The 26498-nt window shown below is 35.3% G+C and overlaps 1 long non-coding RNA gene across 1 annotated transcript in view; it reads left to right on the top strand.

Moving 5' to 3' along the window:
• Positions 1 to 11839, top strand: part of LOC142602339 (uncharacterized) — a 45499-nt gene extending 33660 nt beyond the window's left edge. The window contains exons 3-4 of the long non-coding RNA XR_012836063.1: positions 10722 to 10904; positions 11793 to 11839. This is a non-coding gene — a long non-coding RNA (uncharacterized LOC142602339). The remainder of the gene's footprint in view (positions 1 to 10721; positions 10905 to 11792) is intronic.
• The last annotated feature ends 14659 nt before the right edge of the window (positions 11840 to 26498 follow it).

A 26498-nucleotide genomic window follows, 5' to 3' on the forward strand; every position in this document is an offset into this window, starting at 1 on the left:
GCACTTGCACATTTTAAGTAATTTATTCCATTCATCTTTGTGATGTTCGCTGTTCGCCACTTCCTCTGGCAATTAGCAATAAACTGGGTGTTGTCAGTAGGGATTTCCTTTTGCATGTAGAGGAACGCTTCTCCAAGGTATTATTGCTGTCTCTGTGTTCCTTCCAAACCTGTAAGCATATACTCAGCTCACTGTACAGCAGACAGATGGAACAGTAAGTAATTGGATAGTAATTCCTAGTTCACTGATTAGTCCTTGCTTGAAAAGTTGTGTTTGAATTTATTGCTCCATTATGCCAAAAAGAAAAGTTTTTTGTTTGTTTGTTAGGTTGTTTTTTTTTTTTTTTTTTTGCCACATAGCAAGCACATGGCAGGCAGCAGCAGCACCATTAACTTGTCCATGTTGCTCTGGCAATGTGCTTCACTCCTCTGCAGGAACCATCTCCTGTGTGAGATAAAGCACTTATTTCTGCAGCCATCAGTTCTTAATGTTTTAGATAGCCAAAGTGAAGGGTAGCTCTACTGATGATGTGCAGTCCTCAAACTATGTTAAGAATTTCTTCCTCAGGAAAGATACTGAGATTTGTTTTCTATAGACCAATGCAGACCAAATTAAAACTATTGCAGGGATATGAATGAAAACAGTGTTCTAAAGTGAATATAATGTATATATATATTTAATTTTTTTCAGAATTTAAAAAAAATAATTAATTTTATATAATTATATAAATTTTCTCAACAGCTACATATCTGCATTTTAGAAACCTAATAAACGCATTTCCTGTTTTATATTGAGTTTTGCAAAAGAAAAAAATGAGCCACCTTTCTGTTTTATTCTGTTTTTTTGCTCTGTATTGTCATTCTTTACTTTTTATCACAAAGACAGCTTGTTTCCACATCACTTTCCTGACTGAGTGCTCTTTTTTTGGTCTACTTAATTAGATGACTCCAGACAGCATGAACTGCACTAAGCTTGAGCAACATCAGCCGCTGATGGCATTGTGTTGCCTAACAACTTCAGAACAGTTTCTCCAATTGTGCTGAGTTGCCATAGTAATATCTGCCCACTGGTGCTGGACTTGCTTGAGAAATTTAAATAAAAACAACTGTCAGACTAACACCATGACAGATACACTAGCCACAGCAATATCAAGAAACTGGAAATTATTTCTGTCACAAATGTAAATGAAGCTTAATTTCACTTAGGATCATCCCTAGTTATATCTTGGTTTTGGGAGGTCCAGTATTGTGCTGCTTTATTTGATAAATATGACTACATAAATATATGAGACAGGCACAGATGAGTCCACAGAATTACTTTTTATCCATGATACCACTGTCTCCTCTTGGTTAGAGTTTACTGGATTTGCACCTTAAATTTGTGCTTTATACTGTGGAATATTTCAATATTGGACACTTAGCTTGAGTATCAAATACTTGTCTCATGTGAACACTGGTCGGAGAAAACCAGTTTTAATACTGTGTTTCTGCAACACAGTACCTCTTTTTGGTATGGAACCATGCTTAATTGTATTTCTTCAACTTGCTGCAAATATTCTTGAGATAATCTAATTCTCCTTTTTAACCAGTTCAGTTATTTGGAGAAGATAAGGGAGAGAGAGAGAATGTTTGTGCATATGATTTAAAATTATCTTTTTTTATTTTAAAGTACCTCCGATTTCTGAATACTTGTGAGTCCTCCCACTTCTACAGAGTTTTTCAGCTACTTTAATGTATATGCTAAATTTGTAGGGTTGAGGTTTTTCTGCCCTGGAAAGCTAATGTAGCAACTTTAGCCCAGTAATAATTATTAGTCCATCTGTTTTGCTTCACTGCCCTATTCAGACAGACAAAAGTAAAATCACTGTCTCTACAAAAGATGCGGGAGCCTTTACTTTGGGTGCCTGTTTCCAGAGTTCCGTTTAACTCGATAGATTGAGAGAACCCTTTCCCCTCTGCCCTTCAGTCAGTCTGTTTAGGTTTCCTGGATTAAAGTTCAATTTAGTCAAATACTTGGATGAAATGATGCTTTAATTTGGTCTCCCTGACAGGGATTTTTCCTCCCCTAAGCAGCAACTGATTGCTTTTCTCAGTATGCTCTGCAGCTGTGGTATGAAGTGATGACTGACCTAGGTTTCTGTCTTGAACCACAGTGTCAAAATCTCCATTTAGAAAGTATCATGTTGTCCCATCCCACTCTGCCTTCACTGTCCAAAATTAAATGTGATCAGAGTGGGACCCTGTTTAAACAGACACAGCGTGGAACATTAACTGCTTGCTGATGATGTGTTTGCTTAGCAATTTGCAGGCTATCACTCTGATTAATAAAAAAAGTTGCTGTATCTATGGAAACAAAGTGTGGAAAATAGCTTTTACGTCTGAGGAATGTTCAAGGAAAATGGTTAGGTGGTCTTAAAAATCATAGCAGATGTCTTCAGAGCAAAACTCAGGGCATTGCTGGTGTAAAAAGGAATGTAGCAATGTGTGGCATGTAGAACCCCAACATTTTAACAGCATTCCAATCAAAAATTGTTTTAGCAAATCATGTTTATGCAAATCATTGCATATGTTTTTTCCTCCTGCTGCTTTTGTGAATTGCCATATCCTGATTAAGGAGATGTCCCAATAGAGGATTTAAATCATACTTATTATTAATGAATTGCCCCTAGATTCATTCTAAAAGAAATTAAAATTGCTACATGAGGATAATAAACAGTATTTGCACCAAATTTGCCACTGCTTTGTTCTCTTGAAGAGCCTCTGTGTGGATGTGTCTTCTGCCCAGCTTCTTGCTATAGAGTTAAGGAAGCATGTATGTATTCTGCTCTCTTTCTTTCCCATTTTATTTTTGTGTCTAAAAAGTGTTGGCTAACAAATGACAGTTTTAGGAAGGCTTCTGGCATTAAAAATTCCAGCCTTAAAGATGTGTTTTTCCCTCAGCTTATTGACTTCTATAGGTTATTGCTTGATCTGCTCAAAGCATCTGTTGTCATGTGTCGTTGTCACAGGAAACACAGAAAACATCTGCATTCTTTTTATGACAACTAAAAATAGGTGACTGAGTTTACTTGCCTTCTCGGATACTGTTGATGGACATGGAGGGTCATAATCTTCCTCAGTTATCGCACTTCCATTCCTATTACAAATTTATCTTGGGAAACATGAACTAGATTCCATTTGGATGGAGGTAAATAAGATTTGCTTCAGGAACACACACAGTGCTTTCCAGCCACCAAGTGGTGATTGATCCAAGGGACTAGGCAGAGCTTCTCTGGAGTAAATCCCCTGACACACATCACATCCCCTGTGATGTAGAGGAGACATCATGCCCTCAGCTTATAGGCTTACTCTTATTGCAGTCTATTACTGAGATAATTAACTGAGCTGCGAGTAGACTGGCGTAAAAACCCAGCTCTCCCAGAAGGATAGCTCTGAACAGGGCATTTTTCCTTAGAAAAAAGAAAGGAGCTGAGGAAGCAAGTGGATTTCATATTTCACTATCTTCACTGTTTTATTAAGCATGTTCTTTAACAAATTATTGTGAATGTCAAAAGTTTCAGAAGAGAATATTCAATTTTGTTAGTAATATATTAGTATAACATATTTTCTAATTCAGGTCCTTTATTGTAAGCTGTTTCTGATGTGGAGTTAGGCCAAAGGGCTTGCCTGTTGATTTGCTTAAAGGAAAGGCTTAAATTGGAAGAATAAACAAAAGCTCATCTAGTGCATCTTTCTTTGGTCAGCATTAAACAGGACACAGATCTGAAATCCTGTGTCAGTAATAATTTGTAAAGGTTTTGGGTAAAGGCAAAGGAATGGAGCTTTACAGAATGTACGTTGCGTGGCCATGGGTGACATGAAACATTTAAAAGAGGAAAAATTTATTTAGGCTATGGTGGGAGGGAGCCCAAAGCACAATTGGTAATACTTTGTAGCGGGAGCAGAGGGGAACAGAGTTTTTTCTAATTTTTTTTTTTTCCCCAGTGAAATACCGATCCTCAGGGGCCAGTGAAGGTGTTTGAGTATGATGCAATTTGAAATGAGGTGCAAGAGCTGTGTGGCAGAAGAGACCACTGCTCCTTGTGAAAGCAGCTTTTGACGGCAGGAGGGTGGCTGCAGCAGCTCTTCTGTGACTGTGTCCCATTTAGATTGATTGCAAAGTTTCTTTTTCAGTTAAAACTCATAGTCTTGCCTGTACTCTGTGTTCTAGAGGAAAAGAAACTTCTAGAAGTAAAATACTACTAGTGAGAGTCAACCTTGGGAGTTTTTACTTTGATCCATCTTGTAACCACAGTCTGAATGTTTATTTAGAGGTTTGGGGTCCTTAATTTGACCTGGCCTAAACCTGCTTGTTACAGCAGTGGATCAGTTCGTGGGGAACAAAACGTAGGTAGAAAAAACAAAGAAAAAGAAAATATGATATAACACAGAAAATAAATTAACAGGCAGACAACAATAAATATTTAAGATATGTCTCAAGATATATTTAAGATACATGATATATTTAAGATATAATGCAATATAATTGAAATGTTAATTGCCAGAATATACATGTCTGAGCCTTTGATTGTTTTAATACTTTTTAAAAGCCCATGTAAGACATAAAACCAGGTATTTTAAAACTGCTATAAAGTGCGTTGATGGACTATGAACATTTATTTGCTTGAGAAGAAACTGAGCTCAGTGGGGAATCCAAGAAGTATATTGCTGTAGTTCTAGATGAATTTATACCTTTTCACTGCATGTCAAAAGAATTTTTTATATGGATTAAAATATTTTAGCCGTTAAGTATTATTCTAGAAGTTATGGGCAGCTGAGTTTGGAAAACAGTCACGTAGAGGCGGTACAAAGTGATATAATATCATCTGCAAAAGTGTTTGTGAAGGACTACCCTGTTTTTTATCTAGCCATAAGCAGCAAAGTGCTCCTTAGTGGATGGTACAGCAGGGCTTTTCTGTGAGAAATAGTGGTTTGGTTTGGTTTGTTTGTTTCCATATGCTTCCAGATACGATAAGAGTTTACAGGAGTGTTTCCAGATCATCTGTGTAAGCTGTATCGTGTGTGCGGTTTGGAAAGTCAGAGGTCTGCAAATGTGTCTGGATGTTCCAGACAACATTGGATTGGTTTTGTAGTGCGATTCTCTTGGAGGGACACAGAGTGAATTCCAACAAGTGAAACAGGAACTTGGAAAAACTTGGTGAACAGTTCTAACAGAGAGGCTTTAGATTTCTAGCACTGAGAATTAAAAAAACAAACAACAACACAAAACCCCCAAAAAGCAACCAGCAAGCAAACCTCACTGCCTAAATAGAATCCGCAACCCCCCAAAAACAGAACAACAAGAAAAGCCAACCCAAACATAATACATACCAGATAGTTGCAAAAATGCCTTTTTGTTTGTTTGTTTGTTCATTTTGGCATCCTGATTTCCCCTCTCCCTCTTTAAGAAACATGTCAAGGAATGGATGAAAATTATAAACGTTACAGCAGCAAACCTATGATGGGGGACACATGCATTGCTTTTGCTTACTAAAGGGGAGTCTGAGGCATGGGGAGACTAAGCAAGTTAGGCAAGGTCATACAGGCAACCTGTGACAAAAATAGACCCTCCCTCTCCAGATTCTCAGGCTGGTGCACTTACAGCAACACTTTTTTCCAGTGTGCCCATTATTAAATCAATTTCATTGAGAAGGCGGCATCACTGATAACGTGTAAAAATTAAATTTATGACATATGTGAGCAGACTCTTAAAAAGGCTCCTGCTAAATTAATGATGTTTCTGCAACAAAGTTCGGCCAGAGACCAGAATATTACTTACTTAGGTTCTAGGAAAAGTTACATCCTCAGTATATAAATGAAAACAACTGCAAATAAAATAGTACTTTATGTTAAATCTAGCAGATATGACCAATTCACTGCAGTATAATTTGCGTAAATTACCCTATTCCTTTCAAAAAATGAATGACAGCAATTCGAAGTTTCCGGTTCAGGTCTCTGTATCAGTGAGTATAAAGGAAGGTTTATAAGAAAATAATCACAACATATTCTTAAGATAGCACATCAATTAAACAAATTATTTCAAAAGCTCCTCAGTGTGTGTCTGTGTGTACATATATATATCTGAATTAGAATAATGTATAAATGTACATATAGTGTGATACTGCTAAAAGATACTGAATCTTCATCTGCAAAAGCCATACCTCATGAAAGGCAAACTTTTTTTTTTTTTTAAAAAAAAGCAGTTTGCTCTTTTTAGCATTTATTTACATTGTTGCTACAAGCAGAAAGGAAACTGTCCTTCATATGAACCTTGAGTATATTTCCTTTTGTATTCACATAATCCAGAATAAACTATATTATGTGACATGTTTTATTTAAATGTCACGAATAAATCTGTTAAGTTAATAAGTCTGAGCTGTGATTTGGAAAGGAAAACACTACAATTCCTTCAAAAAGCATCTTTTTATCAATGGAAGAAAGATAGGAATACAAAAATATCAGAATAAAGAATTGTTGAACTTGGAATTTTATTTGAATGGTTAGTGTCTGTGGAGACACAAAATGCGGTTACAAAATCACAGTTTACTTACAAAATCATTTGACTTTAATATTACAAAAATTTATTAAAAATGAAGAGGAATACTCTTTCATGTTCTCTCAAGTATAAGTAGATACAGAAAGTATCCCATGTATTTTTTTTAATTTTCCTCACAGGCTTAACATCCTCACAGGTATCCTCATGCCCATGTTTCTGTGTACCAGAAGGAATTTGTGAAGTATGAGTGGTGAGTGGGTGTGTGATAAAATAAACCAATTGAAATTAATAAATGTCATCATTCTACACTTTATATCACAATAAAAAATGTCCCTAGAAAGAATGGACTTAAGCAGAACATGTCTTTGTGTGCAGTGTAACAAAAACATGAAAATAAAATTTTTGGTGATTACAGATAGGCTTTGTTGGGATGACCTGACTGAGTGCAAGCGATTTGTAACAGTGGCTTTGGGTTTGTATTTACAGAAGGCTGCATCTTGCACCAATTCAAATAAACGAGTGATCATACAGAAAACAATGTATAATCCAACCTCAAAACACTAGTGCCCTGTTATATGAATGTCTTTTAAAATGCAACATTAGCCATTCTGGTCTTTATTTTTAATACAGAGAGTTTTCTGCAGGTAGCTGAGAAAAAGAATGTGGATTGTACAAATGACTTTTTAATCTAGGACATATTTTATTATTTGTGCTACCTTGCTTAGTTGAATTTTGCTATGTGCAGCTGTTTATGATTTTAGAATTTATTTTCCTTTGTCAGATTGCTTTTCTTACATAGTATTAAAATATTGCCAAAGTACTTTTGCTAGTAGAAAAAAAATATCTAATAGTTTATTTGGAAGAGAGGTTCATTTTAGCTTTGGCTTGCAGCTTTATTGTTATAGCAGGGACAGGGTAAGTGCCAGTTCAAGTCCCATTTCTGTGTACTATGTACGAAGAAAATAACACATGGTTGATGTCCCTTCCTTGTATGTCATTTCTTACAGAATTGTTTCATGACTTGGTAGATGCATCAGTTTTTTCACTTTTCAATTGTCAAATGAGTATTAAATTTCTACTCTCATTAAACCTCAACAAGTGTATTTGCATTGTAATTCTGACTAGTTACCACAACTTTAGGGCGCTCATACAGATGATTACACGTATAAATTTACTTGCAACTGCTGTCTTTTAGGATTTTGGTCTGCATATTCATTGAACTTCCATCCTGCATTTAAAGGAAAAAGAAACTTCTTTTAGTTTTAATCACTGGAACTTATTTATTTTAAAAGCTACTTATTTTAAGGCAAAATGAACAGTGCTCCAACATGTTGATTATTAAATAGTCTGCTCTGTAATAAAGTGTGAGCAAATGTTATCTCCATCTGTGGTCTTCACTGAAGACTAAATAAGGCAGAACTTACATCTAAGAACATTTTGAATATGATGCATTTGCTGTTGAAAAGGCCAAGTTTGTGGAACTTTTGTATTGCAATATTAGTACTTGGAAAACATGGAGACTGTATTCATTCGTGTAAATGAGACTGCAGATAAGGAAGACAGAAACACTGACAACTCTGCAGTTAAAATAAACTTGGATATCAATGTCCCATTGCTATGCTATAATGCATTTCATTTAATATCTTTGAGTCCTCAAGGTCTTCTTTAGGATAAAGGTAAATTGAATATATTCCATACTTCTTTAATTTAGTTTTGAGGATTCTTCTCGTGTGTCTGTTCCTTCTGAGTTTTAAACTCTGTGTGAAAACTACAGGTTGATGTATTTTTTTTTTTTTATATAGAAGAAAAAAAAAGCAGAAGTATAGGGCCCAATTTTAATGGTTTTGAGAAGTATAATGCATCTTCAATGATAACTAAAATCAGTGGGCTTTAATCAGTAATTCCCACAATCAAAGGTTTAGGTAAGGACCCAGATTGCTATGGCTTGAATTAACATAATATTTTGAAATGTTTTCTAAGAAAATAGGAATTCAAAAAAGCAGCATGTAGATGCTACGTAATCCATTTAACAAAATATATTTTTTTCTATACTAACTGAAGAGACTCCTAAGTCAGCTTCAGGTTCACTCCCATGTTCAATGTCTGTCACAGAGAACCCAGTGAGTACGCTATGTAATTGTGCACCCATGCTAGTATTTCTGTGAAATCCTTGCAACTGTCCTTAAGGGCTTAATGATCAGGGAGAAACAGGTTCATAAAGTGGCACATGAAGGAGCTGACTTGTCCCATTGAAAATATAGCTCCTTCAGATTTAAAGGACAAATCCAAAACCAAATCAGCTAACTCTGAAGAATTTATATTTTCTAATTTTACAACATATTAATTAGATAATTAGTAATAATAGCAGTAATATTGTTACAATGATATTACAATGAACAATCACTGAAATGCTACTGGGATTATTAGTTCTTTTTCTTATTGCCTTTTTTTTGTTTCTGTAGAGGCCAGCAGCTGCACCCCCTGACAAGTAGCTCTGATTGCATTGTAGGTTGAGACAGAGTATAAAGATACTTCATAGCTTCAGAAAAACCAGCAGAAATACTGGCTGCCTTCAGCGCATAGCATCAGGGTGACGTGTGCAAGCCCACTTAGCTGTCACTGTGCACCGTCCATGCAGTGATAGCTATTGCTGTCGGTACCCACAACAGCCTGCTCATAGCTCACTTAATAACTACCCTGAAACGTCCCTGTAGGCAAAGCTGCCTTGCTGGGTTAGCAGATCTGCAATTCAAACTATAAGCAGATACTTGTCTGCGTAAGCGTCTTCAAATGGATATTAATGTATTTCAAATTATGCTCTGTTTTAAATATTTTGAAGTAGGACCATAGTTACAGTTTTTATTATTTGCTCTTCTAAAATTCAGTGTGTAATTTATGCAAATTTCCAAGATGTTTTGTTTATCAGTTAATTAAAAATCTAAAATATTGTTTTTCAAATTTTTTCTCCTCTTTACAATTTTTGTTCAGCAAATGGATTCTTGTCTTGGGACCAAATAACTATGTTTTCTGTATAATTAAGTCCTAAATGTACATATATGAGAAGGACAAAAATGAAAGGAATAGGAGGATAAAATGCAAAGATTTAATTTCTTTAAAGTGGCAGTCTTATAAGTTCATTACTATTCTTGATGCTGTTCTCAGCTTTTAAAAATATGCCGAGTCTGATTAGAAACTATTTAGAGAGCATAAATTCTTCATTGAGGAATTCTTTTTAGACTTAAACTCCGTGTTATTTCTGGGATCTCGAAGACATTTATGAACTGGCTGACAGTGAACAAATTATGGGTAAAAAATTATCTCTGCGTTAGTGTGATCAGTGTGATGAGTGTTTTGGTTTTGTCTCCTGTTGTTTGTTTTCTTTGCCATTGTCAGTTTATTTTTCCTTTATTTCTTTTCAATTTGAGCTTTCCAGCATGCCTGTAAATATTTTGTGGCATCCTTTGGGATGCCGTGGGTTTACACTGACTTTGGATTAAGTTTATTTTTACTCACACTGAATTTGCAGCAAGAATGTTGAACATAAACCTTACAAAGTTTTTTCACTACTGCTTTTGGTGCATTACAAAAGATATTTCTAAGCTGCTGTCTGCATCCAAATGGCTGAAACCTTGTACACGAAATGAAAGAAGGAGCTGCTTTGGAAAATATGGAGTGATTATGAGAAACTTGACGTACTCTATATTTTTAAAATTTCTAGCAAAAACGTTCTGTTTAATCCACCAGATATACTTGCTATTAAAAGTATGTGGAGAATAGGAAGAATCAGAAATTCTGGACTAAAATGATTCCACAGTACAAAATATTTGTTAGTTAAAAAGGCCGTATTTCTTTGAAACTTACACCGGTGCCAAGCGTAATTTTGTTTGTGCAGCCCTTGGTGCCTTGACCTGGTGTTAATTTACTGTATAGGGCCGTACAGTGAAGGCTCGCCATCGTTTCTTCTGCATTATTTTGTGCCAGAGATACAGCCCTTTTATCTCATGCTGTAATCTCTTACATTTGCCTGAGCTTTATGTAAACTAAGGGATACTAAGTATTTCACATTCATAAAGATTCAGACGAGAATAGTGAACTCTCACCTAAAATGAATGATATAAAAAAGCATTAGAAAAGGGTTTAACAGAATGTACTTATACTAACTCTGTGCCCTGAACTGTGTCTTACAGATGCAGAAACAAGCAGTAAATTACAATGGGGTGAAGTTATCCATAATGGCCTTGGCTAACTTCTCCATTTATGGCCTACTGCTGTGTCCCCTTGGCGCTGCCCCTGCCTTTCCTTATGCAACAACACGCTGCTCCGCACACCTCCAGCTGCCAGGAAATCCATATTTGGCAAACTTTTAAAAGGTGAGTGCTCTCATCTTTGAAAATCCTTACAACTCTAAATCCACAACTTCTAAAGGAAATTGGTTGTTTCATGTCTGACGTCGTTGAGCTTTGTTGTTTGAAAAAAATAATTTGGAAGAAGACTTTCTGCGGTTTATTTGCCTTCAGCAAAGAGTATAACCCAGTTTAAATAGTTCTGACCAAGCAGGTCAGGCTTGCTTTTGAAACTCAATCTCCGCTATCATCAGGAACTTCCTAACATTCATGATTTCCTGAGGAAATCTAAACCCATGTATGTTTTATCCTCTTTTTCTTTTTCTCCTTCTTCTTTACCTGCCCCCCCTCAAAAAAAAACCCCCAACAAACCAACAAACCCACAAAAAACCAAACAAAAACCCCTACCCAAATTATTACTGCTGTTGGCAGAGGTCACAGCTGAAGAAAGTTTCTCCCCTTTTCTTTATAAGGAAGTGGCAGATGAAGACTGAAGAAAGGTAATGGGGAATTAAAAAAAAAATCAAAATAGAAGCTCCAGCTTGTTAAGGAAGTGGTTGCAATGTGGAAATAATTATTTTTATCTGTTAATAATTGTGTGAGGCAGTGTCGAGAGATGACATTTATTCTATTAAAATAAGTAAGAACTGTGTTTGCCTTCTCAGTAGTCATTTTAACTAAGTTCAACAACTTCATTGACACAGATGTTTTTGGGCATGTTCATAGTCCACAAAGGGAATGTATCTATTATTGTATCTTTCAGATTTTTTCTAAAATACCATTTTGTAGTGTATAGTCAACCGTGGCATTCTTACAAACAGAAATTTAATTTGAAGATATTTATTGATTAGGAATGTAAACCTAAGGAAATGTACATAAGTGGATTTTGCACTGATGAGCACTTTCTTTTTTCAGTGATCGGCCTGAAGGCAGTGGACATGTTGAATAACCTGATGTTCTGAGTGAGTTAGCAAAGTTTTTTGATTTGGGGTTTTTTTTTGGTTGGTTGGGGTTTTTTTTACCTATTCCATAGCTTTGTATTCTAAGGTTTAGGAAAGCATTTCCAAAAAAGCTCCTGGATATGAATTTTATCTTTATCTAAGTTTTACTTTGGGGTAAAATTATTTCTTTAACACTTGCTCCTATGAAGGAGTTGAGGAACTGCAAAGGGAATGGAGAATGGTTTTAATATATTATGTGCTTGGCACCTTTATGGGCTTGTTTTTAAATGCTGTAATTTAAAAAAAAAAAAGTAGAATAGAGTATGTGTATGTTTCATTGCAACTAAAAAGTGTTTACACTCTCAGATACTTACAAATAGAAATCCTAGGAACTATACAAATGCACACTAGTGAGGATTAATGAACTGTTATGTAACTGTTAGTATTTAATTGATTTGGCTAAATATCAGTCTGTATGAACAAATGCAATTTTTTTCATGCAAGAAATGTTCTTTGCATATGCAAATGTATGTGCTTGGAGCTCTGTCAATCGCCAGCAAATTCTTTTGTGAGATTATGGAAGGCTCTGCCAAGTGTACTTTCAGATAGTTTTTCTAAGCAAAGTTGGAATCTAAAAATTTCCCAAGAAAGCTTCAACTCATGCAATTTCCTGCCAATTTTGCAAAGTCAATAACAGAGATGAGCTACGTACACTTTGTATCTACCATAAAAAGTAAAATAGATAAAATTACCTCTAATCTTCCTTTCACCATTGTCACAAATTTAAAGTCTTGCTAAATATCATGGAGGTAGGCCCATCGCAGAGGTTTTCCCTACCTTGGATTTTCCTTTTCTCTTTTCTGTGCTTTGCTTACCATGCCATACATCTCTCTTCCGTGGTATTTTCACCGTATCAATACATCAAAGTCATCAAATTGTGACACAAAGCATGTGTCTGTCTAAAAGAAAAAATGCGTTCAAAAGAACTCTAAAGTCTGTGCTAATACTTGGAATGGCATAAACCATGCTAATAGTAAGCAACATCGACTAGAATGTTGTCTGAAGCCAGTTTAACATATATGTCATCTATCCTTACTTGTAGGAACTGTTTACAGAAACCATATTTGGTTAAGTTACTTTGTATTGTCATCAGCAGATAATGGCAGTCAGATGGGTCTGAATCTGCAGAAGGCATTACTTTTATTAAAGCTTCACTGAAATTAAATTTGGAATTTGAATTGATGCCCAGGAATGATGTCAGCTATAGCAGATTAAATTTGCTAAGGTCTCTTCATTTTAAATGTGTTTTTAAAACAAAGTAGATAATTCTTCCAGACTTTGGCCTTTTAATGTTTTTAGCCTTTGTTTGGGCTGAATGAACATCATACTTTGGGTTATTGAATATTAGATTTTAAATCTATTTTGTAGTACCTTTGCATACAAAAACATGGATTTAATAGATGCGTATGTTTCAACAGTAATTTGTAAGTAGTAAAAATGTCAATATTTTATCTGTCTTTTCCATACTGTCATTAATTGTTCTTTTATATTTTGGAGGAATGAGTAAAGGGAAAGGCAGAGAAATAATTACTGATGTGCAGTATTGTCTGTTACTTACTCTCAAAAATCAAATACACAAAATAGTTCTTCCAGTAGTTCTTCAAATACTTAATAGTGAAAACAGTATATAACATGTAGGAAAACAGTTAAATAATTCAATTTTCTGTCTCCAATAGTATTGTATATTAGATATATCTGCCCAGGATTTTGTATCATTGAAACAACATAATTTTGTTTTTGTTCCATCTGGTGATATGCTTATGATCTGACTAAAGCCTGAAAATTGCTAGCCTTTTTATTTGTATCCTATGTTACATTAATAGCAATTGTCATTATTATTTATACTTAATCTGCTAAAAATCTTAATAACATAATTGAATCAATTGCATCCTGCAGCACTGAATTCTGCAAGTAAATTATATCGTCTATATCCTGCTACTGGAGACAATGTGAAGTGTGCAGATTTCAAGTACTTCTTTAAAAGAACTTCCAAGTAATTGGAAATGAAAAGTCCCAACTTACTGCAGTGCTAAGCACAGTTTTGCTAATACAACTTTATCCATGGTGGCAGTACTTTGCTGTATGTTAGAATCATAGAGCCCCAGTTGTAGTTGGAAGGGACCTCAGAGGTCATGTAGTCAAACATGATCAAGGTGCTCAGGGACTTGTCCAGCTGAGCTTTGAATGCCCCCTAGGATGGCAATTCTACAACCCCTCTGGGCAACCTCTTCCTGTACTGAACTGCCCTCATGGGGAAAATTCTTTTCAAAATATTGGAATTTCTCACAGTAATTTTCCCCCCAAATACCAGAATTTCTCATGTTTCTACTTCTCTGTTTCTTCTTGTCCTATAAACATGCACGTCTGAGAGGAGTCTAGCTCCATCTGCTCTGTGTCCTTTGACTACGTAGCTGTAAAGAGCAGTGAGGTCTCCCCTGAGCCTTCTCTTCTCCAGGCTCCCCGTTTCCCTTGATCTTTCATAGATGATAGAAAGCAGCCTCACAAGGACTTTGTCCAGCTCCTTCAGCATCTTTGGATGCCTCCTATCTGTTCTCATGGATTTGCTATGTCCAAATTGGTTAAGTGATCCCTTCCCTTTCTGCCTCTACAGCGAGTACTGCTTCACTCCCACAGTGTCTCCTAGGAGGCTGAGGGACTTGGGAAGCCTCAGGACAAGCCTTTTCAGGGAAAAATAAAATGCTTTTTTCTATTCTTTTTTAATGCCTTCTAAAGAAGATATTTGGGAATCTTCTTTACTATCCCTTCTTTTCCCCTTTTCCAGATCATACCTTCACCTATGTGTGCACCTCTCTCTCACCAATGTTAGTAACAATCTCAACACCATGAGAATTTCTTGACTGAGACCAATCAGAGAAGGCAGGGGGAATACTTTTGCCATTCCTGCAGAAAAAAAGGTTGGCTAGGTTGCATCTATGTAGCTTCAGTCTGGTTTTTTTCTGTAGGATATTAACATGTGAGGATTCATTGATGCCTAATGCTGAAATAAGGAGGTACTAAGGTAACCTCTATCTTACTGTTGTATTCTTCTCTTTCTGGACTTTGTCTTATACAAAAGTCTTTATGTGATCTGACCTATTATTTAAAAAAAATAAATTAGACATAGTAGTTTCTGGTGTGAAAAATATCAAGCACTAGGTTGCTAATACTAGAAAATGTTTGTTAGATTTCCTAATGTCATTAACCTTTGATCTCAGAAGCTGTACGTGAATACTTTTTCACTCTCTTAGAAGAGCAGAATCAATGTTGGTCTGTCTTCTGAAGACAAGTGTAGGATGAAATCTTTCTATTATGTTCTGTTATGCTTCTGCTCCTACTTTTTGTCTTGTATACTCATCATAGCACTTGGATAATTTAGATTTCATCTTGTTTGTTTTCCTTCTGTTTTCCTCCTAGTTTAATATAATTTCCACATCAACACAAGTTATTTATGAAATTCACAAAGCCAGGTACAAAGTTCTTGTAAAACTTCTAGCTACTTTTTTGTACAAAATAGCTTCTTTTTTATACAAAGTGAGTATATCTTAAAACTGTAGTACAAATTGTGCTATCCACTACCCCTTAATTTCTCTAGTCTTCTTTATTAAGCTTTTAAAATGACAGGGGAATTATATTAAAAAATATTCGTGTGATACATAAGAATTGTATAAACCTTTGCTAATTTTAGCAACACTCTTGAGCAATCAGCCTCTTTAGCCCCAAAAGCTCTTTCCTCTTCAGAGTCAAATAATTTAGTCAAGTTTTAACTGATTTGCAAAGATTCTGTAGCATGGTTAAGTTCACACTAAGGAAATTTTACTCTGACCGAACCATTTGCACAAAACCTGAACGAGATTTTAGCACCATTTCTTACCTAAAGTGGGAATTCTCTGCTGTGGGACATCTGCACAGGGGATGCTTCTTTTCCTGTTTTAGTTCATTCTCTGCTGCAGCTTAAATTTTGACCCCAGGAGTGGTCTGTTTTTCCTGACAGTGAGGTGGCAGCATATACCTTCTTACCTCTGACTGTAAGCTCTTCTATAATAAGTGGGAAGCAGGGTTTGTGGAGAACTGTTGAATGGGAGAAGGAATAATACTTTGCCCAGCTTGGATGTGATGGATGGTATCGTGGCTTAGGGTACTGCGTCACCAAACAGAGCCACCTCGGATACCTATCTTCTGAAATGTCACAAGGACTGGTAAGCTGCTTGCAATCGTCCCAGTGGAAGTCTCACTCCTGAACTGTGTAATTTTAAAATACCAATACCGTTGACAGAAAAGGGAAAGTTTGTAATTTGAGAGGTTTAGGCTTCCTCCTGTAAAAATCTCCCAAGTCAGCATTTTTTCATAGACCTGCATTGTTTAGCTTCAGTTACATTCATTGTTATACTTCTATTTTCAGAGAACACAATTCAAACTTCTTTGAATATTATCTAGTGTTTTTGCAAAGTAAATTTATGTTTCCCTATGAAGTACAATCTTTCATTAAAAACTTGGTTGTATAACTATAGAAAAGCAGAATTTCTAAACTTCTATGAATAATGCATCAATGATTCAGAGTTTAAACTCTATAATAATGGATCAGAATTCAGGAATAGAGCTAAATTCTAATACTGCAATAATAAACTCATATCAGTTTGAGATATGTTACAGGGACCGATTGAGGTTTTCCTAATTCAAGGACTGTATACAATATGTAATTCATGTTCTGTGAAGGTTTGTTGGAATGCAAAATGAAACAAAATCCACATGATGAAATGCTGAAAAAGCTGAATTAGAAGAGCACGCTAGAAGTAATTGATAGTGTTTTTGTTTCTTGTTAAAAAAGAGCAAAGAAAACAATGTTATGATGTCTGACAAATACTAGACAATTTGAATGTTAGATAATTTGTGGATAAATGAACAATCATTAATATAGGGAGGGAAAAAGCCCAATCTTGAACTATGCATACACAGTAATGGCCTCTCTAATGTTTTTATTACTCAAGAAAGTGATTTCAATATTATTTTGATACTTACCTCAAAATGCCTGCTCAGGGCTCAGCAACTATGAAAAGACACATGAAAAATTTGTCATTCTTAGGAGGAGAACTAAGAATGAAACATGAAATATTATGCCACTCTGTAAATCCATGTAATTTACATGTCAATAGTATGAAACTCTGAATGGTATGGAGAATGTGAACAGGAAATAATTATCTAATGTTCCTGTAATGCAAGAATTTAGAGAGATCATAGGCAGTTAGCATGTGTTACACTTAAAACATGCAAATGACAATATATTTTCCGTAATGGGTTACTGAAGTGTAGAATGAATTGTCCCAGGATGTTGTGGAGAATAATAAATAAGGGATTTCAAGAAAGCTTTAGGCAAATTCATATGGAATAAATCTAGCAGGGGCCATGGGACATGCTATTAAATGTAATCTCTGGCTCAAAAAGTCCCTAGTTTGGGAAGATGCTGGAGAAGGCTTGTTTTATGCTTACCTAATTTCATATTTGTTCTCTAGATATGTAATGTTGGCTGGTTTTGCAGACAGGATATTGGCGTGCAATAATCAAATCAAAGGTCTTTATAGCCCTCATATTCCAGAAACTGGGCTGTTTTCATGAACAAAAGAAAAGTTATTGTTCCAGCTATATCCAGCATTTTAGTGGTCTCAGTAATGTTCTGGCAGGTGCTTCAGTTTAAACTTGAGCTATGACGGTTTAGTATAAATGTTTGCAAGAATTTTAGAGTTACAGCTCAAATCATGCTGATATTAAAAGTTTAAGATTAATGACTGGAACACATTCTTTCTATCTGTCAAAATTTAATACCTTTACTTAAAAATAGGATCACAGGAGATATTTCCTGTTGTGTAAAATTCCTGCTACGTGACATAGAGGCCAGATCCTTCAGAGTGCAACAGCCCTAAGGCACTTACTATTCCAAGACCCATTTGTAAAGGACCACCCAGTGCAAAGGATTGTGTCATTGTGTGGCCTCTCTTTTGCAGTTTTTGTGTCAATCACTTTTTGTGTCAATGTTGATATGCACAACAGTCTCACAAAGAGAAGTTCCCTAAGCCAGAAGACCTCAGTGAGAGCTGAATCAGGCCTTCCAGAAACAGTGGAACTGTTTGAGTTATATTACCACTTTCTCAAGTAAAATCCCAAAGCAGAGCACCTTAGTTCTCAGATTCTCACCAAAGTTTTGCTCTATATGAAAGGTAAATGAACTGCTTTTTGCAAGTATAAATACAAGCTAATGCCATTAAGTTCACTGAGATAATTTAAATGTTACAAATTACTTGGATCACTTTTATAAATAGTCAAAGTATATTAAATTACATTTGGGTACTGGAAAAGTTTTAAACTAGGTTGGGTTTTGGTGGTTGGCTTTTTTGGTGAGGGGTTTTTTTGGTCAGATGGTGGCTTTCCTTCAAATTTTTGAGGAAGGTATACAGTTGTGAGGAAATCCTGTTAATCTTCAAATGGGCTGCTTTTAGTGAAAAAAAATTGTAGCCTGAAATAAAATCTTATATTATGTAAGATCTTGTACCAGACAAGTACCAGACAAGTGTTGCACGTGAACTGCAAATATTTTTCATGTATATTGGAGCCAATAATGAATGTTGATGTTGTTAAAATATGACTTACTAAATGTCATATTTTCCTCCGGTCATTTTCCATTACAATATAGTAAATACTTTTCCTATCCTAATGTACAGTCATCTTTAAAACAAAAGAACAAAAAATAACAAAAAAGCCACATCACCATGTGATGTTTGATAAAGCTAGCTGTTATATTAGAATAGAAGCACTGTACCTCTTTTTTTATCTATATTGGTAATTATATTTTTGACTTGAAATATTCCCTGAACTCAGCATTTTGGAATTTTCAGAGGATATACTGTCATTCTTTTATCAGAGGAAAACCAAAATATCAGGTTTGAATTCCATTTCTAGCTTCTCCTTTTCTGCAATGATAATCAGATATCTATCCTAAAGATCGTCATTTAGGCATCAAATGCTGCCCTGAAAAGTGGTTAACAGTGTAAAGGTGGTTAAAATAGTTCTGAACGGACAATCAATCACTAGTCCTCTATCCTGTTTTACTGAGTTTTTTTCTTACACATTCACCCAGGTCATTTTGTAGCCTGAAATAAAGCCTTATTGTCTTAAATAAGACAAGTCTCATTGTCTATCTTTTACTCATCTTTTGTTAAAAGTCATGTAAATCTGATCATCTGATTGATGACCCATTGATGTTGGAAGCTATCAAACATATGCTACTTTTCCTAAACACTAGTTATTAAAAAAAAATAATTGCATGAACTTAATCTTTCTGATGACAAATTAAGTTACTTCACAGAAAACAGCTGTGGCAGCACAGAAAATAGAACTGTTGAGAGCTCAGCTGGGACACTCAGGCTGATTTCACAATCAAGTTATTTTAACAATGGAAATGGCTTTGATCTTGTAAAAGAGTGACAAATGTACCTTTTTGTTGGAGGTTTAAGAACTCTGATTTTTTTAGTTTATCAACAGGATTATGTGGTTATTGGAATATGATCCATAGGTATGGACAAAAGGAAGCAATGTACTGCAGAGAAGATTTATAAGGCAAGAGATGAAAATGGAAAAAGATCCCATTATTGGAAGCTGGAGCTAAAACAGTTGGAAATGAGGGGCAAGTTTTTTAGTAAAAAGAATAATTAAACACTGGAACAATTTAGAAACAAGTTTGGTTCTTTCTTACTATCATCTATTACTCTAATCTGTAAAATAAATTTTAAAAAGTGTTTTGTAAAGATACCGTTCACTGATACCATTGCTCCTGAAAGTGATGTGGAATTGGTTAAACTAGTGTGCTAATCTTTGTTCAGCAATGCACCTGACTGGATGAAACAACACCCATTGAGATCATAGAACATGCACATATACTCATTGCTTTCCATAGATGCTTTCTGGAGAGTCAGAAATATTTTAATTTTGTACAAACTGCTATTTGTTGCTAAAGTGTTTCTAGAATGTTGGGTTGATAGCATGGATATTTTTAAGAACACTTTCTCTCTTTTTAGAAAATGACTGTACTTTATTAATGGAAATGAAAATTAGACTTTACCAGTCATGAGAATTCTCCTGTGAGTAGCTGAGTGTTCTTGTGCTTATAATGTGCTATCCCGTTGCTTCTCTGTGGGACTGCCTGCTATCTTCTTCTTCCTGGGATATATATGAATAGTTCAACCCAAGCTAATTAAAACACTTATTTTCAAAATCAAGATTAAAAAAATTGAAATAGAACAGATGCAAGGGATTGTCTATATTTCTATAGATTTTTGGCTGTCCTGTTCTTAAGCTTCAGTGAAAAAGATTCCATTATCACCCTGGGTATCCACCTTTAGTGTTTAACTATCGTAATTGGAGAATGTTTCTTAATTTCTAGTCTAAACTTTGTTTGTTACAAATTAAACTGATTACTACATCTGCTACTCTAACTATATATTGACAACCACTGATTTTTTTTTTTAATTTTTTTTTTAGCATTACCATCCATTATATATATTAAAAAAGCATCATATCTAACCAAACTCTTATTTTGTAGACTAGGAAATACAAATGTTATATCCTTTCTTTATGTTAACTTTTTTCTTTATTTATATTTATTTATACTTATGCTATTTTTTATTGCTGTTAACCTCTGGACTCACTCTTATTTGCCCAAACTATTAAAGTTTGGTTCCTAAAACTGGAAAGAAGGGTTTATCTGAGATCTCCTAAACACTTCCTGTATTTTGCATTTACTTGCTTATATTCTGAAATTTGCCTTTTTTTTTTTTTTTTTTTTTTTTTTTCAGCATGGTTACCTTGTTGACTTAATAAAGAGCAGGGAGAGCCCTGATCTGGTAAGGTAGCTTTGTCAGATCAAGCAGAAATTCTTCAGCTCTTTTCCCTTCTGTAAGCTGATAAATCCATGTTTGGTTTATACTCAGGCTGTGTTCTATTTCAAGGGAAGCCACCTCACTGTTTTATTAAATATTTTTACATTTTTTAACACTGTGAGTTCACTCGTTCATCTCCCAGAGCCTGACATAGGTTCTGTCTGAACTAATCTCCAGACTTCTTTTTTGCTATTGACACAATAGCTGCTTCTTTACAGCTATTTACACAAGCTAAAAATGGTCACAGATTATGTTGATGAAGATTAATACAGGCAGGAAACATTATAATGATAAATAGACAAACAAAAAGAAGAAAAACAAGCCCAAAAAGGATTTGGATGAACTGTGTAGGGCTTACTCTTCTTTACACTCCTTTTTTGTAAGTCTTTATTGCTAGTGCAACTTTACCAGCCATATCAAAGTTTAGTCATCAGTGTTAGTAACTGTACAGAATGAATATGAGAAGAGATGGAGTCATGGTGTTTTTCAGTTCCCACTCGACCCAGCAGTTCTGTCAGTGGTCTTAGAATAATGTCAGGTGCAAAAAAAAATGTAATGAAAAGAATCTGTGCTGGAGGAGTTACAGCTATTCTTAAGGTAGAAAAAAGCTCTTTTGGTTATATACCTAACAAAAGATGTAAACTTATTGCTAATGTACTGCTCCATCAGTAATGCATTTGGCACTAGATGTAGTTCAGTTGCTCCTCTGGCCTCAGGTTTCAACCTGTAAATGCAAGTAGTTTTGCTGGCCTCCACTAACAATCAATCTTTCAACATATGTTTAACATTCAATTGCTCAAAGGTCAATAAAGTGCAAATTAATAAGGTAGATAATGAAATCATGCTTTTGGAACCTGTCATTCTAAGCAGTCTATCATTTAAGAAACAAACAAATGTTTTATCTGAAAACTCATCATTTTAGTTGCTTTTTGACTTGAATTCACACATTTTTCTCTTCTAATTTTTGTTTGGAGAATGTGTGCGTAGACATTTATACCAAATCATGGGTTGATATGAAAAACTTGACAGAGAGATATTTTGCCAGCACAGCTTTAAAACTTACCTAAACTTTACCTTTACACTTTGGTTGAACTTGCAGTTCCGATGGTATTAAACACATTGAAGTGATACTGAACATCTGACTGTCAGTAGAGTTTTGTTCTTGTCATTAATCTTTTTGCATGCTAGACTGTTGAACTAATTTCTAAGTGTGCTGCCAGTTTTTACCATCAGTTTAATACTCCACTCATCTTTTAAGATGTTTAAAAGCCAAAAGCTAGAATCCATCTTGCTGGAATTAAGGTTAAAATGCAGAATATGTTAAGAAAAGGCCCTTCTACTTTCAGTTGCACTTAGATTTCAAGTTATTTAGCAATTCGCTCAAGTGTAGAGTTTCTAAATCAGATTATATTGTGCATACTCCAACACAGTCACATGATGAACTTAATAATATTCAATACAATTCTCTTTCATACTGACTTTTGGAAAATATTAACTTTGTACAGATTGATTTTTTGAAATTAGAAGCTGTGAAAATCAAGCTTGCATTTGCTGATTTTTCTCAGGTTTCTTACATGTCTTTTGTAGGTTTTACACTCTATAACAAGTTATCCAAACTAGGTTGAAGGATGTGTGGAACATATTCTTGGCTCTTTGTTAGGGAGTCTCTCTATATTTACTTCTCTACCATGCATATGTGGTACCAGTGACTCCATCATTGTGTTTACTGAAGCAGAAGGCATTTTGCAAAGGTTTTATGGGAGACGACTGCTTTATAAATTAACGAGGAAAACTACTGCATCTATAGATGCAGTTTTTTTATTTTAAAATGATTCCAAAATGTTTTCCTATGTCATGAGAAACGCTTTCACATTGAATAAAGATGTAAGAACTGCCATATTTCTATCACTTAGTATTCTGTTCCCAGTGATGAGAAGGAGAAAATACCTAGGAAAGGAATATAACAAGGAATAGGTACATAGAGTGATCCTTCTCTAATATGCTTTTTTACCTTGTAACATCCCACAGTTCGTTCACGTTACCTGAGCTGGAGGTTTCATGTGAAGTGTTTTGTTTAACAGCTATTGTTGGACTTGTGGTTAATATCTTACCTAGTCCTTTCAGAAATAATTTATATTTTTGGTCTTCACCACTTCACCATGATGTTGAGTTCCACATCTAGTAATGCAATAAGTGCAGAATTACTTGCCTGGAGAAGTTTAGTTCTGTTCTGTTACTCATTAAAACTTATTTATCGAGGAGGATGTGAAGTGAAAATACGAATTTTCCTGTTAACTATTTATTTGTTTTGTTGATTCTTACCCTCTGCTTTCCCTGTTTTACCTGCCAGTCATCTGCTACTGGATGCCCTTTTCCTCATGTTTTCTCTAAGGATGAGAGAGATTTGGTGTGACATCGGGGCTTTCATCTCTCACTGGTAGGAAAGGTTCCAAGTGAAACCTGACAACCCACCTCAGAATGCTTTTACTTACAGATGCTTGTCTTTCCCCAGAATATGTAAAGTAGCAAAGAGGGTAGTATAGTATTCAGTATTAACTGCTTAGTTTTTTGAGGGGAAAGCCATTTTCTGATAACCCAAACCTCAAATCCTCTAGTTACAGTTCAGATAATCATGATTTAGCTTTCTGTACACACCTTCTGAATTTTTCTGATTTTTCAAATACAAATTTATAAAATTGGGGACTAATGCTATGGGACTGATACAGGCACCCAGAGTGTGAGAAGATAGGCTTGCAAAACCCCTCACCTTTGTTTTGCACTTTCTTCTGATTGTTGGAGCATAATCTATAAATTTAAACACAGTAGTTGTGACTGCCCTCACATTCAATAAAATACAGAGAAACAGATTTCTTTTACTTTCTTTTCCTTCCCCCTTACCTAGGAGCCACAGTGGGTCCAGGTAATATCCACAAGAAAGTAACTGTGTGTTTAGGCCATATGCAAATGAAAACAATCAGGTTATGTGTTTAGTTGTTTTTATTGCTTTCCTCTCTTGATCAAGTGGCTGTTTCATAGATGCAATATGTTGCCATTACTAAGGCGATTTTTCCTTAATTTTTATTACCTGGATTGAGGAGGAGGTCATGATTATCTTATCTTTCTTTAAAGCAAAAGCATACATGAATGAAGACCTTGATACCTTTGAAAGCACTGTTTGATGTAATCCGCTTTCAAGGTATCACATGCAATACTGTATGTCATCCTGAACTGCATCAAACATATGTTGCAGAAGGTCTTGTGTCTCAAAGGGGGTGCCTTTGTCCTTCTGTCCTGAAAGCTCAGATTTGTAGTTTGGGTTTGGAAGGGACTGCTATGTGAGATGTAATGAATTCATTTCACCTGTTTGAGGTCAACTACTAGGGCAAAGCTGGTTTACAGTAAAACCAGCTATGGTAAGGGTAGATTCCCTAATTTACATCTTTAGTTTGAGATGAAGAGACATTTTTTTCTCTGCTGGCATCTGTTCTGTTATAGTCTTTTATAAATATCAAGAAACATTTTCTTGTTGCTATGGTCTTTGTGTAAGTAATGTATAGCAAAAGGGAATGATTTGCTTGTTTTCTTTGAGTAGCTCAGAATGAATTCTTGAAATAACAGGCAATATTTTAGAAAATAATTAGCTGAAACAACTTTACTCCATGTTGTCTTTGTCTACACACATCTTGCTACCATGGACTAGTTATTTTCTTTACATCTGATGTAGTTCAGTGGGATAAAATGGCAAATGCTTTGCCAAATCCAGATTTCCTAATTCCTTTTGCCTTGTTTTCTGTATTCTTTCTCTCTTTCTTTAGTTTATACGGTCATACCAATAACTTGGCAGTTAGAATTTTTCAGTCAACTACAGCTTTTGTGTTCAAATGACTTTCATCTTACCATTACCTCTTCCGTGCATGATTATTAAAATCATAATGGCTTCATAAGAACTCCTAAGGAAGAGATTGAAAACATATGAGATGTGATAAAACAGGCAGTGGCCTCTGACGAAAGGAGCACAACTAACCTGAAACATTGATATTTATTTTACAACTGTTTATTCTACACTATGGGGGCAGTCTTGCCCTTTTTGACATAGATAGGTAACAATCTCATCTTGTTACGAAGTACACCGTTATCCTTGTGATTCCCTGTGGCAATTTCAATCCGTCTTATTTCAACACTGCTGCCAGTTCTAGAATAGTTTTCTCTCTTTGCAAAAATCAGCATATTAGTTTTTTAGCCAAACTGCTTCCTAAGGAGTTCCAAAAGTTAGTGTTTGTTTCATGAATGTTCTTCCTCAACTTCATCCAATGCTTTTCAACAACAGTTTGCCAATTCATCCTAAATAAAGTACTGAAAAGTTATAAATTAGTCACTTCTAATGGGAAGTTAGACTAAAGAAAGTCTCAGAACTACTCTGTACTCTCCATTTTTTCTTCACTCAACATCCAGTTTGCTTCCTGTGTATCCAGTTATCTTTCATCTTAAATTACCAGTGAATTTCTGCTGACCAGTTTCTACAGGCCTGGAGAAAAATGGAGCATGCAACTGCCAACTGAGCATCTATCTTACAAAGCAGGTCAAGATGATCCTTTTATCACCCTGCCTTGAACAACTCTCCTTCTTCATTTCATTCACTGACATGCAACACACTTTCTGCTGAATATTTGATTTCTTCTTGATTGACAGCTGTCTATCTTTGTTTCCAACAATTTTCAAACTCTGCTTCCGAGGCCTCTTTCCAAGACCAGCTGCTCAAAAAATAGTTGTCTCTATCTTTTTCTGTCTTGCTACTGGTGATGCAGTAGCAAGTATTCCTCTGCAGTTCTTTTTGTTCAGATTATCCATAGCGTGCCTTCCTGCATTCCACATCTCTGCCATTATTCATTTTTTGCCATGTCTCCATCTCCCAAAATTTTTCAGATTGTTTGGTTCACTGAAGTAAATGAAGTATATTTCTTGAAGTAAATTGAGTGAAAGGTTGTATTCAAAGTAAACTTAAAAATAGATGTACCTACCTAGGGCACTTGGACATCTAAGTTCTATTGACCGCAGTGAGGTCCTAGACAACATTAGTGCAGATTTAAGACATCTGCTTTATTTAACCCAACTTCGCTTGGCACTGAACGGGGCTGTGAACACTCACACACACTCATGACAGAATTTTGGAGCTGGTGTCCTCTAGTAAGGGGCGGTATTGAACAATCAAATGTGACAAGGTCTTAGTGTGTCATAAGTAGATTTGCAAATATATGTCTATTTGTGCCCTGAGGTTTATCAGCTAATTTCCTTGCGAGCTTTCATGGGTATTTGTTTTCATTTTTATTTGCCTAAAAGCTTTGATAAATTGGACTCAACGTTCATTACTAGTATGATATGCCATGCACATAGCAAACAGAAGATCTTTTTTCTCCCTGTTATACTTAAAGCTTGGTACTTGCAGGACACAGCAAATCAGATGTAGCAGAAAATACTAAAATTAAAAAAAAATAAAGGGAAAATGGTCCTTGTTAGATCTCCTTATTTTGATCATCTAATAACTGTTAATATAGCAATCCTAACTCTTTTACCTACTTATTTGAGTCAATGCCAATGCGCTGTGTAGACCATATGTGTAAATCATCTCTAAAGTCGCTATTCCTCAATTATGTAACTCTCCCTAATTTTATTAATATATTCTATGAAGGATTTGAGAT

This window comes from Balearica regulorum, chromosome 6, assembly GCF_011004875.1.
Source record: "Balearica regulorum gibbericeps isolate bBalReg1 chromosome 6, bBalReg1.pri, whole genome shotgun sequence".
Lineage (NCBI taxonomy): Eukaryota > Metazoa > Chordata > Aves > Gruiformes > Gruidae > Balearica > Balearica regulorum.